This window comes from Panthera onca, chromosome C1, assembly GCF_046562875.1.
Source record: "Panthera onca isolate mPanOnc1 chromosome C1, mPanOnc1 haplotype 2, whole genome shotgun sequence".
NCBI lineage: Eukaryota > Metazoa > Chordata > Mammalia > Carnivora > Felidae > Panthera > Panthera onca.
The window spans coordinates 34,668,232-34,680,803 of NC_138346.1; the positions used below are offsets into that span (position 1 = coordinate 34,668,232).

At 39.3% G+C, this 12,572-nt stretch overlaps 1 protein-coding gene across 5 annotated transcripts in view; it reads right to left on the reverse strand.

Moving 5' to 3' along the window:
• The window catches only part of CASP8 (caspase 8), a 79,124-nt gene that overhangs the window by 20,427 nt on the left and 46,125 nt on the right, over window positions 1-12,572 (reverse strand). Inside the window, exons 1-2 of one of the 5 annotated variants that reach the window (XM_078451022.2) lie at window positions 9,531-9,674; window positions 7,941-8,013 (exon numbers count right to left, since the gene is read on the reverse strand). The exons of 1 other annotated variant lie outside the window; for it this stretch is intronic. The gene's annotated coding sequence lies outside the window, so the exon portion shown is untranslated. Of the gene's footprint in view, window positions 1-7,033; window positions 7,414-7,893; window positions 8,014-9,530; window positions 9,675-12,572 lie in introns of those variants that run through there. 3 more of the 5 variants (XM_078451021.2, XM_078451023.2, XM_060622938.3) reach the window with 3 other exon arrangements.

The following is a 12,572-nucleotide window of genomic DNA, read 5'->3' on the forward strand; positions in this document are numbered from 1 at the left end:
TAACAATAAAAGTGTGAAGAATAGATGGGAAGGGCTGCTTCCAGAGAAGTGATGAGGTCTGACTGAAATAATAGTGCTAGGAAGACATGATGTACTGTTGTGCCCCAAAGACCTCAGGACCAGCAGCCACAGCTGATCAAGAACCCATGACTGGAAATGAACCAAGTCAACTCTGTCAGCCTTTCAATTCGGTTTCTAAATCAGTGGTTTTTGTATGTGTGAAAATTGAAAACACGGTGAATTATAACATGCTCAGAGTTATGATAATTCACACACCACACACACCCAGAAATATTTATATAAAAATTAAAATCAGGTTGCATATCTAGGTGTATACATCTATTTTCCCCCACTTAATATTTAGAATAAACATTTACCCCAACCATTAAATATTCTTTTTTTTAATGTTTATTTATTTATTTTTTGACAGAGAGAGAGCACAAGCAGGGGACAGGGCACAGAGAGAGGGAGATACAGAATCCAAGGCAGGCTCCAGGCTCTGAGCTGTCAGTGCAGAGCTGGATGCAGGGCCCATACCCATGAACCACGAGATCTTGAGCTGAGCCAAAGTCAGATGCTTAACAAACTGAGTCACCCAGGTGCCCCTAAATATTCTTCTTGGGCATATTTTTATTTATTTCTTGATCTCTTGCATGCAGATACATCGAAATTTATTTTATTTTATTTTATTTTCAATATATGAAATTTATTGTCAAATTGGTTTCCATACAACACCCAGTGCTCACCCCAAAAGGTGCCCTCCTCAATACCCATCACCCACCCTCCCCTCCCTCCCACCCCCCCATCAACCCTCAGTTTGTTCTCAGTTTTTAACAGTCTCTTATGCTTTGGCTCTCTCCCACTCTAACCTCATTTTTTTTTTTCCTTCCCCTCCCCCATGGGTTTCTGTTAAGTTTCTCAGGATCCACATAACAGTGAAAACATATGGTATCTGTCTTTCTCTGTATGGCTTATTTCACTTAGCATCACACTCTCCAGTTCCATCCACTTTGCTACAAAGGGCCATATTTCATTCTTTCTCATTGCCACGTAGTACTCCATTGTGTATATAAACCACAATTTTTTATCCATTCATCAGTTGATGGACATTTAGGCTCTTTCCATCATTTGGCTATTGTTGAGAGTGCTGCTATAAACATTGGGGTACAAGTACCCCTATGCATCAGTACTCCTGTATCCCTTGGGTAAATTCCTAGCAGTGCTATTGCTGGGTCATAGGGTAGGTCTATCTTTAATTTTTTGAGGAACCTCCACACTGTTTTCCAGAGTGGCTGCACCAATTTGCATTCCCACCAACAGTGCAAGAGGGTTCCCGTTTCTCCACATCCTCTCCAGCATCTATAGTCTCCTGATTTCTTCATTTTGGCCACTCTAACTGGCGTGAGGTGATATCTGAGTGTGGTTTTGATTTGTATTTCCCTGATGAGGAGCGACGTTGAGCATCTTTTCATGTGCCTGTTGGCCATCCAGATGTCTCGAAATTTATTTTAAAGAATTTTCAATTTCTTTACTCTTAAAAATAATATTGTATTGAGAAGCTTTTTTATATATCCTGTGCATAATTCTGATTACCTCACTCTTAGAATTGGAATTATGGGGCAAAACCTTTTATCTCCCTTTTAACCTAGAGCTTACATTATTGTTTATAACTTATTTTTTAATGTTAATTTTTGAGAGAGAGACAGGGCATGAGTGGGGGAGGGGCAGAGAGGGAGGGAGACACAGAATCCTTAGTAGGCTTCAGGTTCGGAGCTGTCAGCACAGAGCCCCACGCGGGGCTCAAACCCACAAACTGTGAGATCATGACCTGAGCTGAAGTCAGACGCTCAACGGACTGAGCCACTCAGGTGCCCCAGGGCTTACATCCTTGTTTAGACAAGTTTTCTTGATTCAGGAAACTAGAAATCTCTTAGGAAGATACATTTTGCACTGGATTCACAAAGGCTCCAGAGCCTACATCTTTCAAAAGCAATCAATTATCATGAAAATTATTTTATTTAGAAAAGATATCTTAAATATATACCCACCATCTAACAGCATATGTTAGAAATGCAGCAGAGGCACCTGAGTGGCTCGGTCAGTTGGGTGTCCAACTTCAGCTCGGGTTATGATCTCAGGGTTCATGGGTTCAAGCCTCGTGTTGAGCTCTGTGCTGACAGCTTGGAGCCTGGAGCCTACTTTGGATTCTGTGTCTCCCTCTCTCTGCCCCTCCCTGCTCACTTTCTGTGTGTGTGTCTCTCTCTCTCAAAAAATAAAACGTTAAAAAAAATTTTTTTAATGCAGCAAACTTCACTGGACATATAAGGGAACAAACTAGCAAGCTCATTCCTTAAACCACACTCCATAGAAACACACGTGTGCTAAACAGGATATGTGCATGGAGTGTCACCACCACACAATGTGTAACCCTGAACAACTGGAAACACCCCAAATGTCCATCAATAAAGAAATGGCTAAATAAAACAAGGTATGGTCATACTACAGAATATTATGCAGCAGTTAAGAAAATGTACTCCATCTTCTGAAATAAAAAACAATAGCTATCCAAGATGTGTTATTATGACAGTACAAAAAAAACAGAAAAAGAAATTGCAATATTTAAAAAAAAATCATACATCAGGGCACCTGGGCGGCTCAGTCGGTTAAGCAGACAACTCTGGATTTCGGCTCAGGTCATGATCTCACAGTTCAGAGTATGGAGCCGTTTTGGGATTCTCTATCTCCCTCTTTCTCTCTGCCTCTCTCTGGTGCTTGTGCTAGCCCTCGCTCTCTCTCTCTCTCTCTCCCTCTCTCTCAAAATAAATAAATAAACATTAAAAAAATGTTTAAAAATCATACATCCACTTTTTAAAAAATACTCAAAACAGTACTATTACACTTTCAGTGGTTACAGATACACATACAAAAGCAGAAAAGAAAAAGGTAAGGAGGTTCTGGGAAGAGACATACCAAATTCAAAAGTTTCTTCTGTGAAATGAAGGAGAAAACTAGGACTTGGGGGTGAAGACGTGAGGAAGGAGAATTGCCCTTTTCCTGTAATACGTTATGAAGAATGTATGCAGATAGTGTCTGTGAAAATGAAACTACTGTAAAAACACTTGGGTGTGTTCTTGGGTTTAAGGTACTGTAAGAGAGTAAGTGAAGGACGAGCAGGAAACGAGGCTGTCTGGGATGCCAAGGGCAGATTAACCAGGAAAGGAGACCAGGGAGAGGAGCGGCACTACCACATGTGTGTTCTTGAAAGAAAAGAACGTATTAGAAGAACTTGAACGTTAAAAAAGAACTTTAAGAGAACTCAGAGACCTTATTTGCCCCCAAAGGAGAAGGAAACTTCCACACACACCTTTCTTAGAAAATAAAAAGTCTAATAGACTAAGTAGAAGACTGGAATATCCAGGTGGTACAAATGACAAACTGTAACAGTATTTCCTCCCAGTAGCAAATGCACGTCCTTTCAAACACGTATCAAATAGTCACGAAGATTGTCCACAAAGAAAATCTTAATGTGAGATTTCCAAAGAGCAGAAATAGTGCAGTCCATATTCTCTTTTAGAAGTTAGCAATGAAATTAGAAATTAATGTGTTAATTAGAAGTTAACAATGAAAAATGGCCAAGCCAAACATACTACAGAAAGGGCTATCCACGTTTAGGTGGCTTTTTCAACACATGGTGTTAAAACAATTGGGCAGGCTTCTAGAACAAACAAATGGACCATAACTGAACTCCTTACATTAAAATAAGCTGCAGATGGACCAGAGATTCAAACCCAAAAATTAAAATACTCAGGAAAGAAATACAGGACAATTTTTTAAAATAATCATGCTGTGGTGAAGAACCTTTGTAAGTACAACAGAAAACCTGGAAACCAACAAATAAAGGTTGATAAATGTCCTTAAATAATAACCAAAATAGTCTACAAAAATAAGCCAAGCAAAATTTAAAAATTAATAAATCTTGCACTTAGGGAAAAAAGTAGAAAAAGGACCTACTTTCTTAAAATAAGGCTCCCGTAAGTCCATTTTTTTTTGAAAAAGAGATAAAAGAGATAAAGAGATCCAATCCAATGCATAAACAGGTAAGCACACAGTTCATAAGCATCGTAAGCACAGAGTTCAGAGAAAAGTAAGTACCAGTGGCTTTATTTTTTTAAACCAATGGCTTTCAAACATTTGAAAACATATTCAACCTCATTCACCAAGAAAAAAAAAAAAAAGCAAGTTGAAATTACAAAAGACCATTTTTCAACTGCCAAATTGGTGAGGTACAAAACTTGCAATACACAATGTTGCGAGATGGTAGAAATAAAAACAGGTAGGTAGGTAATTTGGTCATATCGGTAAAAATATAAAATGACTTCACAATTTAACTTCTAGGAGTTTTTCCTACATTAGCTTAAACGTCATGTACTTAAAAACATGTACAAAGCTATTCATGTCTGTACTGCTTGAAAGAACAAAAGGGCAGAAACAACTGTTTATCAATATCAGAAGTTCAATGAAACTCTACTCAGATATTTTTAAAGAATGGGAAGATCTATACAATGTATTATCAAGTGGTGCATGGATTTGTGTATTCACAGATCTTTGAATAGAATACACAAGAAGCTGCTTCAGTGGTTTGCCTCAGAGGAGACGAACTAGAAGCCCAGGGGTGGAGTGGACGACGAGGCCAAGGGGTAGGCAGAAAATAAGGCTTACAGTTTGGATTTTACTAGGTGCATGCATTACTTATTCTACAAGGACTTATATTTAAATTAAAATCACCTCTTAAAGGCCCATTTTCATTCATAAGTTGGAAAGGATCTAAACTAGGTCCAGCCCTGTTTAGCACCATTAGCTCCAATGTCCTTAAAAATTTTATCAGGTCTAACCACTGTTAAAATCTCATTTTACACAGTCAAATGAACCAAAGAATCAAATGAAAGCAGACTCTCTTTTCTTCCCTCTACAAATTTTTTGATAACAATGCTCATTGTATTCATTTTAGAAAATACGGAAAAGATAAAAAAGAAAATAAAAACTGTCTATAATTCACCATCCAAAGATAATAATATTTTAATATCGAAATAATCGATATTTTATCTAATATTTTACTATCTTTCCTACCAAATATTTTACGTATTTATATTTTCCCTTGTATTTTATCATACCATATTTCTGAGGTATAAGTGGATATTTCCAATGGTAATATTGTAAGTACATCTTGATATCTTCATTTTTTCTTCTACTGCACGGATTTTAAAATTTGTCAAGTACGTAATCATATGATTGGGCCATAATTTATATAACAGCCTCTGCTTACATTTAGAATAAGATCTTGAAATGTCTGTCTCCATATACAACTCTGATTATTTTCTTACAATAATTTCCTAGAAGTACTAACTACTGAAGCCTTCTTAAGGCGTCTGTTACATATTTAATAGCATTTTCTGACAGTATATAAATAATAATAATCATACAATACAAGGCCAGTATGACCTGAGGTTGATTATAATATGATTGGCCCTTGGCTCCTGTCCTCTGTAGCTGCCTCTTCGCATTTTCTTATCTTTGCAATAATTAGACAATGCTTTCTAAATGATTTTTGCATCACATCAAAATGGAGAGTTCATTGGAAAAATGCTGGAGAGGCTTCTTTTCTGGCCAAGGTTTTACAGGACACACTATGGCATAATATTCAGTCTTTGTTTAGGTCATACATCTCTCTAGTCATAGTGCCTGGAAAAGAATCAGCTGCAACAGAATTTTACACTACTGGCCAAGGAGCCACCTCTAGACACTGAGATCGGTAGATACAGGGACTGGGGGATGGTCCTTGTTTTATGGGACCTAGGTTTACCACATAAGATCAGGAGCTAGAAACTTTGTTATAGTAATATTTTTAAAAGAACTTTTATCATTGTATTTTTCTGATCTTAAAATAGTAAAAGTCACACTTACCCCTTAGAGAAAGTACCAAAAAGTATAAAAAGAAAAAGAAAAATTACTTAGAAACTCACCATTTAGATAACTCTTTGGTTACATTTGGTTTCCTTCCAACTATATTCACGTGTGTGTGTGTGTGTGTGTGTGTGTATAAATGCATATATGTAGTGTATTTATATACATACATGAAATACATAAATTTGAATATTTTCATGAATAATATATATAAGCCAGAAGAAAGGAATGGCCTCCAGGAAGTTTTCTTTTACTTTTGATTATATAATATCTGTTAAATAATAAATCCACGTAAGTATATTTGTATTATACAACATATAAGTATCTTTAATATTTTTAATGATAAATTTATGCCCCAGAGTATTTGATATAAATGTTTATTATGATATACAGGCGCTTATAACATATGCATATAAACATAAAAATATTTTTTGACTCGTTGTACTACAAGCCTCTGAAGAAATTGGTATTATCATCTTCATGTTACTATCGTAAAAAAAAAAAGTTTAGAAAGAAGCTAGTAAGAGAGGTGGCAAGCTCAGATTTGAACATCTCACTTGAGGGCTTCCATGACAAGCCGTGCAAAGATTTAGATTTTATTCTACTTGCAGATGGAAGCCAGTGAAGGAATGTAACCAAAAAAGGCATGTAATCATAATATGTTTAAAGATTAAAATAATAAAAAAAAAATTTAAGGCAAAAAAAACCTCCCAAAACACAAAACCAGGAATTCTTAATAAATCCACTTTGGCACAGAACGGATCAGAACCTTATAAATCAAAACTGTATGTGCTAGAACGCGGATTTAGATGGTGTGATCTCATTCCAGAGTCCCAACCCTACCACTGTTTATGTCACAATTTGATTAAGGATGAGGTTCCCTGTATAGTTATACCTGGATCATTCCAGAAAAACTGAACCTAAGCTGGAGGGGGCCTTGAGATCTAGAATCTGTAGGGCCCTCACCGTGGGTCTCAAAAGGACTGCTTGCTAATTCTTGCGGTTTCCCCACCCTCTGCAGCCTAGAAAACTCCAGAATCAAAGGCCTTTTCTCCCTGCAGGCCCAACCAACCTTAGCAAAGAAGCGAATCCTGGGACCCTCAAGTGGCAGCAGCTTCTTCACAGACCCCTGTTTCCTGATGTTTCTAAAGAAAGAGCTTCAGAAGAACTGAGGAAGAACGAGGCACAGCTCGCTCTACTTCCTGTTTTGAAATATCTGAGTCATATAGGCTGACTGAGGCCAACTCGCCTCCGAGTAGCACCTCCTCCCAGAGCTCAAAAGAGTCCTAGAGGAACATGGGACAGGGGGCTGGGTGGGGAACCTGGCCCCCTGAGCTTTGACTCTGTCTGCGAGATTTTGGACGGGTCATTTTGCCTTTGGGACCTCATTACCACCTTCCAAAATGAGAAAGTTTGGACTGAATGGTAACTACGAACCCTTTCTTTCCATATTTCAGGAATTCACAGATTTTTCAGGGTTCATTATGAAGATTTTAATGTTTTCACTCAATAAATATCAGTTGAGCACTTCTGAGAGATCTGATAACTGCAAAGCCCTCATCATGGCTCTGAGAGGGTCTGCTAACCCCCACAGCTAACTCTCCTGGTTTCCCATCTACATAGAATACAAAGATCACCTTCATGGGCCAGGAGGCCACCAGACCCCACCCTCAGTAGCCTAGAAAACTCTAGAATCAAAGGCCCTTCACCTGAAAGGCCCAGATGACCTTACCAAAGAGAAGAATTCTGGGGTCCTTACCATAGTCTGGGCCCTGGAGATATAACTGAACAAAACACAACATTAGCCCAGCCTTTTTGCTGTGAGTCAGTTGAAATGTTTTTTGAGGTTAAAAGAAGAAAAAAAATCAAACATTTCCCTTCCTTTTTTCTTTCCCCAAATAGAATATAAGCTTTCAGAAGGCAGAGACTCACCTTAGGGCTGAGCGGATTACACAAAGTATCTGAAAGTTCCTTCTCACCTGTAGAGGGCTAGGTTAAGTTGTCGTGGTAATATCGATGCCCTTCACTACCATTTGATTCTGCCCATAAAGTCTGAGTGAGAACATAGCAACAGAAGGAAATCCTATTAGTAGCTCAATCATAGCCTAGGAGGTATTCCCTGATTCTTGATGCTTTCTGAGCATCCACCCCAGCATTTGTTCCACTGTTTTGTGACCAGTCCCTGTGCTAGGCTGTGAGCTTCAGAAGGGCAGGGACCATATCTTTCGTGTCTGTGTTCCCAGAACCTGCCACAGGAGTAGCAATATCTATAACCTACAAATATTTCCTGCAAATCAAGGAGAAGAAGAAACCCCATAAAGGGACAATGGCTATGAACATGGAGTTCCTTGACAGGGATGCTTAAACAGCCAAAGTGTACAAGGTGATGCTCAAAAGTTTTAATGACCCGAGAAATGCAAAATAAAGCAACATGATACCCACTTTGTACCTATCAGATATTGGCCAAGGTTTGCCGGTTGGATCAGCCCGAGGATTGGTGGGCAATTTATGTAGTCCTTCTATAGGACTGTGAACACTATCCATCATGTAATACTATGTAGGAGTTAGAAAGTGGGACCTGGCAAAACCTAGAACTTCAAGTGTCAGACTGCTTGCTTTTTATTTTATTATTTTTTTAATTTTTTTAATTAAAAATATTTTTTTAACATTTATTCATTTTTGAGAGAGTGCGAGCGGGGGAGGGACAGAGAGAGAGGGAGATACAGAATCTGAAGCAGGCTCCAGGCTCTGAGCTGTCAGCAAAGAGCCTGATGCAGGGCTTGAACCCACAAACTGTGAGATCATTACCTAAGCTGAAGTCGGATGCTTAACCGACTAAGCCACCCAGGTGCCCCAGAGTGCCTGCTCTTTAAAAAAAGAAACAGAACGAGCAAAATACAATTTAAATAATACTAATACTTAGTAATAATTGCTAATACTTCCTGGGAATTTAGTAGTACCAGTCACTGTTGTAAGTAGTTAACTTGTATTATTTCCTTGAATCCTCATGAGGTAGTATGAATCCCATTTAATGATGAGGAAACTTATGTACTAGTTCCAGTTCATAGTTAAGAAATTGGGTATATACACAAAACAATGATATGTTTTGCAAAGATATAGATCAATTCAGGGATATTATCAAAAGATTTAGAGCAGCCTTTGGGAGGCAGTAGGGAGGGTAGGAAGTGGGGTGGGAGAGGAATGGGAAGAGAATACCTAGAACAGGGCAGGGGAGAATCTGACAATTAACTCAACCCTCTGCCCAAATGGAAAAGAAAACAAATTAAGTAGGTAAAAAATGAATCTCCAAACTGACCCAGCAGGAAAGAGACATTGTATCTGTATTCAAGGCTGGGGGAGAGGGGGAGAGACACTAAGAACAGAAATGTAGCAGAGGAATTGGAGATCCTTCAGGGATAAAAAGTAGCAAGGCCACAGGCTATGGTTCAGAGGGAAACCCTGCTCAGAGGTCTGGGGCCCTGGCAGGACCCTGAGGTGTGCCCACTCTGCCCCCTGAGTGAGTCCCGGAAACATGGTATTCAGAAGCCACCTCTGTACCAGGCACTCACCTGCTCCACCCTGTCCCAGCGACATCACAGTCACCAAGTGCCGATGCCAGGACCCCTGAACTGCCTAATTTCATACAAATTCCTAAGGCTTTTCCACACAACCAGAGAAAATTCCCATGAAACAGGGTGGGGATGGGGGTGGGGTGGGGATGGAAACACCTCCAGGAAGAAGTTTTCTTTTACTTTCGATAACTCCACTTTCTGCCTCCCCAGGGGATTCACTTCCTGTTCTCGACATTCAGAACTTATTAGCAAATTCAGCAAGGCTTGAAAAAAATCACAAGGGACAAGAGCCGCATCTGGTATTCGGCAAGCCAAAAAGAAAATTCCTCAACAGAAAGAATTAGAAAATAAACTTGATTCCTAAAGCAAGAGGACAGAGATGACTCACTCTAAGAAGAAATGTTTCTTAAAGGAACAGATGCCCCATTTCCAGCCATTCAGAAGAGGGACAGAGACAATGTGTCACCATTTAAACTAACTGGTTAGTGAGGGGGGCGGGCAGAATATGCCACCCCAAAATATACTACTTTGCATATGGATTATTTTTAATTAGACTTTCTTAAGAAATAATCAATGCAAGAAAGACTCTTTGACCCTCCTTTTCCCCCTGAAAGCAGGATATAAATCTGCCATGTGAAAGGTACCCTCCCTGTACCAGGAGGTAGAAAGGTATCCTTATCCTTACAAGGGACAGAGAATTTAAAGCTGAGAAGTTTGAATAAGCAAACCTTATTATTTCCTCACCAATTTACTACTCCAATCCCAAACTTCTTTCTCTTGTCAATTTTTCACAAATTTATTGTTTGCCTACAAGTTATAAAAGCTGCCTGCTTTGGTCATTTCTTTGAGTCTGATATTTCTATGAGCTCCCATAGGTATGAAATTAAATTTGTTCTTCTCTTGTTAATCCATCTGTGTCAATTTAATTATTAGACTAGCCAAAGAACCTAGAAGGGAAGAAGGGAAAAATTTCCCTGCTGCTGCACCTAGAAGTTGGGCATGTTTTATTGGGAAGCATTTACATTGACTACATTTAGTATTAATAACGCCTGTAATTTCCAAAGATAGGTCTAAGACTGCCTGTATCAAGTAAAATGTCACTCTCCTTCTCAAGAAGTCCAGGGAGAGGAATTGTCCCTCTGTTCTCCAATCTCAATGCTGAAACCATAGACCACCCATGAGTTCATATGGCAGGGGCTCTTCTAGGGTCAAAGCCAGCCTCTAGCTGAAATGGGAAATCCTGCACAAAGAAACAGGTGGGTCTGGCCCAGTCCTGAGTAGGGATAACAACACTATTTGCTCCTTGGCCATGCTCTTAGGTTTAGTAATAACCAGTGCCTCCTCCATCCCTAAGCCCAGAGTGGTGGTAACATGGAGATTTGTCCCCCAGGACTCGCAGCTTCAAACCCCATGAGGGGTTTCCTCATCCTCTATCTCCTTCCCACCCTCTGTTTCCTGTTTGAAATTTTTTAAGGGCTTTCTTCCTTTTTGCAAAATCTTGTGCATTTTAGAACCAAAACGCTGGCAATAATGCAATACCTATATATTGTACCCTTTATACGAATTATCTCCAATTCTCACCACAATGGAGGGGATTGTTCTCCCATGAGGCTCAAATGGATACATAGATTCAAACTCAATCTTGTTGGACCAAACACAAGGATTTTTCCACTGTAACATACTAGTCTGCCTTCCCTAACACTTAGAATTTGAAATGAACAATGTAGATGGAAGAGCAATAAATTTAAACTAAAACAGAGTCACTTATGCACAAAGATCAAAAGGTCTTTGAGTTCTCAGTCACCTAAGAAAAGTGAGTTGGCCTAATGGCACAAGCTAACATTTATCAAACATTTTGTGCATGCCAGGCATAGTCACCTAACTTTAGGTTAGTCACTTAACCTAAAATAAGTCACCTAACTTATTTTACCTTCTGAACAATTCTCAAAAGTGAATGCTATATTTTGCTCCCATTTTATGGATGAGGAAACTGAGGCTTGGATGGGTTGAGAGACTTGGCCAAGTGCATATAGCTAGTGGGTGATGGAATGAGGTCTGTTAATCTCTCAGACCCTGAGCAGTTAATCATTGTCTAAATATTAATACGCAACCATGGTTCTCAACTGATCTGAGAATTAACTGGGGAGGTTTAAAAATATACCAATCTTCAGATCCGAGCTTTGGAATTCCTAACTGAGCAGAATCACAAGGGATAAAACAGATCAAGCATTTAAGAGTTCAACAGTTGTCAACAAACATCTCCTACCATTGTTACTTAAGTTCACAACATCTGTATAATGGGTATGAATTATTAGACATATAGTACAGATAAGGAAAGAATTCTGTGTCAATCAGCTGACAAATGCCAGGGCCAGAACACAAACTCAGGAATGTCTCACTTGAGAGTTTGGGCTCATCTTCCTCCCCCCACCCCCTGTCTGCAATCAGGCCCCGCCTTTTAGAAATGGATGAGTTACTGGAAATATCCAGGGGGCTATGCTGAGAATGACTGAAGAGGTCTCATTGTCATTTGTAAAGTATTGATCTTAGGGTCTCCCAGTCTTAGCTTTTGCTAAAAACAAAGATGAATAACTAACAAGTGAAATGTGAACCTCAAGATGGTTAAACTCTTACTGTGATCTATAAGGATCATTATTAAGTCACATGCTTTACCCAGTTTCTCACTTCAGTCTTGAGATATGTGTGTGTGTGTGTGTGTGTGTGTGTGTGTGTGTGTGATTATTTGTATCAAAATGAGTAATGTGCATGGTCCTTTGTCCCAGGGAAGCTGGGAGACCTGAAAATGTTGCAGCTGCAGCAGGGCTTGGGGGAGCTGGTCCCCATCCAGTGCAGGGTAAGGACAGCCTAGCTTGCCTTAGTGCTTTCCACCTTCCTGAATCTCAGCTCCCACCTGAAGGCCTACTCATGTCTACTAATCTGCTAAAAGCAAATTTGGATCTATAACTCTTCCTAAGAAAGGCTAGAAGGATTAACCTCCTTTCCTTTCAAGTAACTGAAGCACACCCTTGCCATTGATCC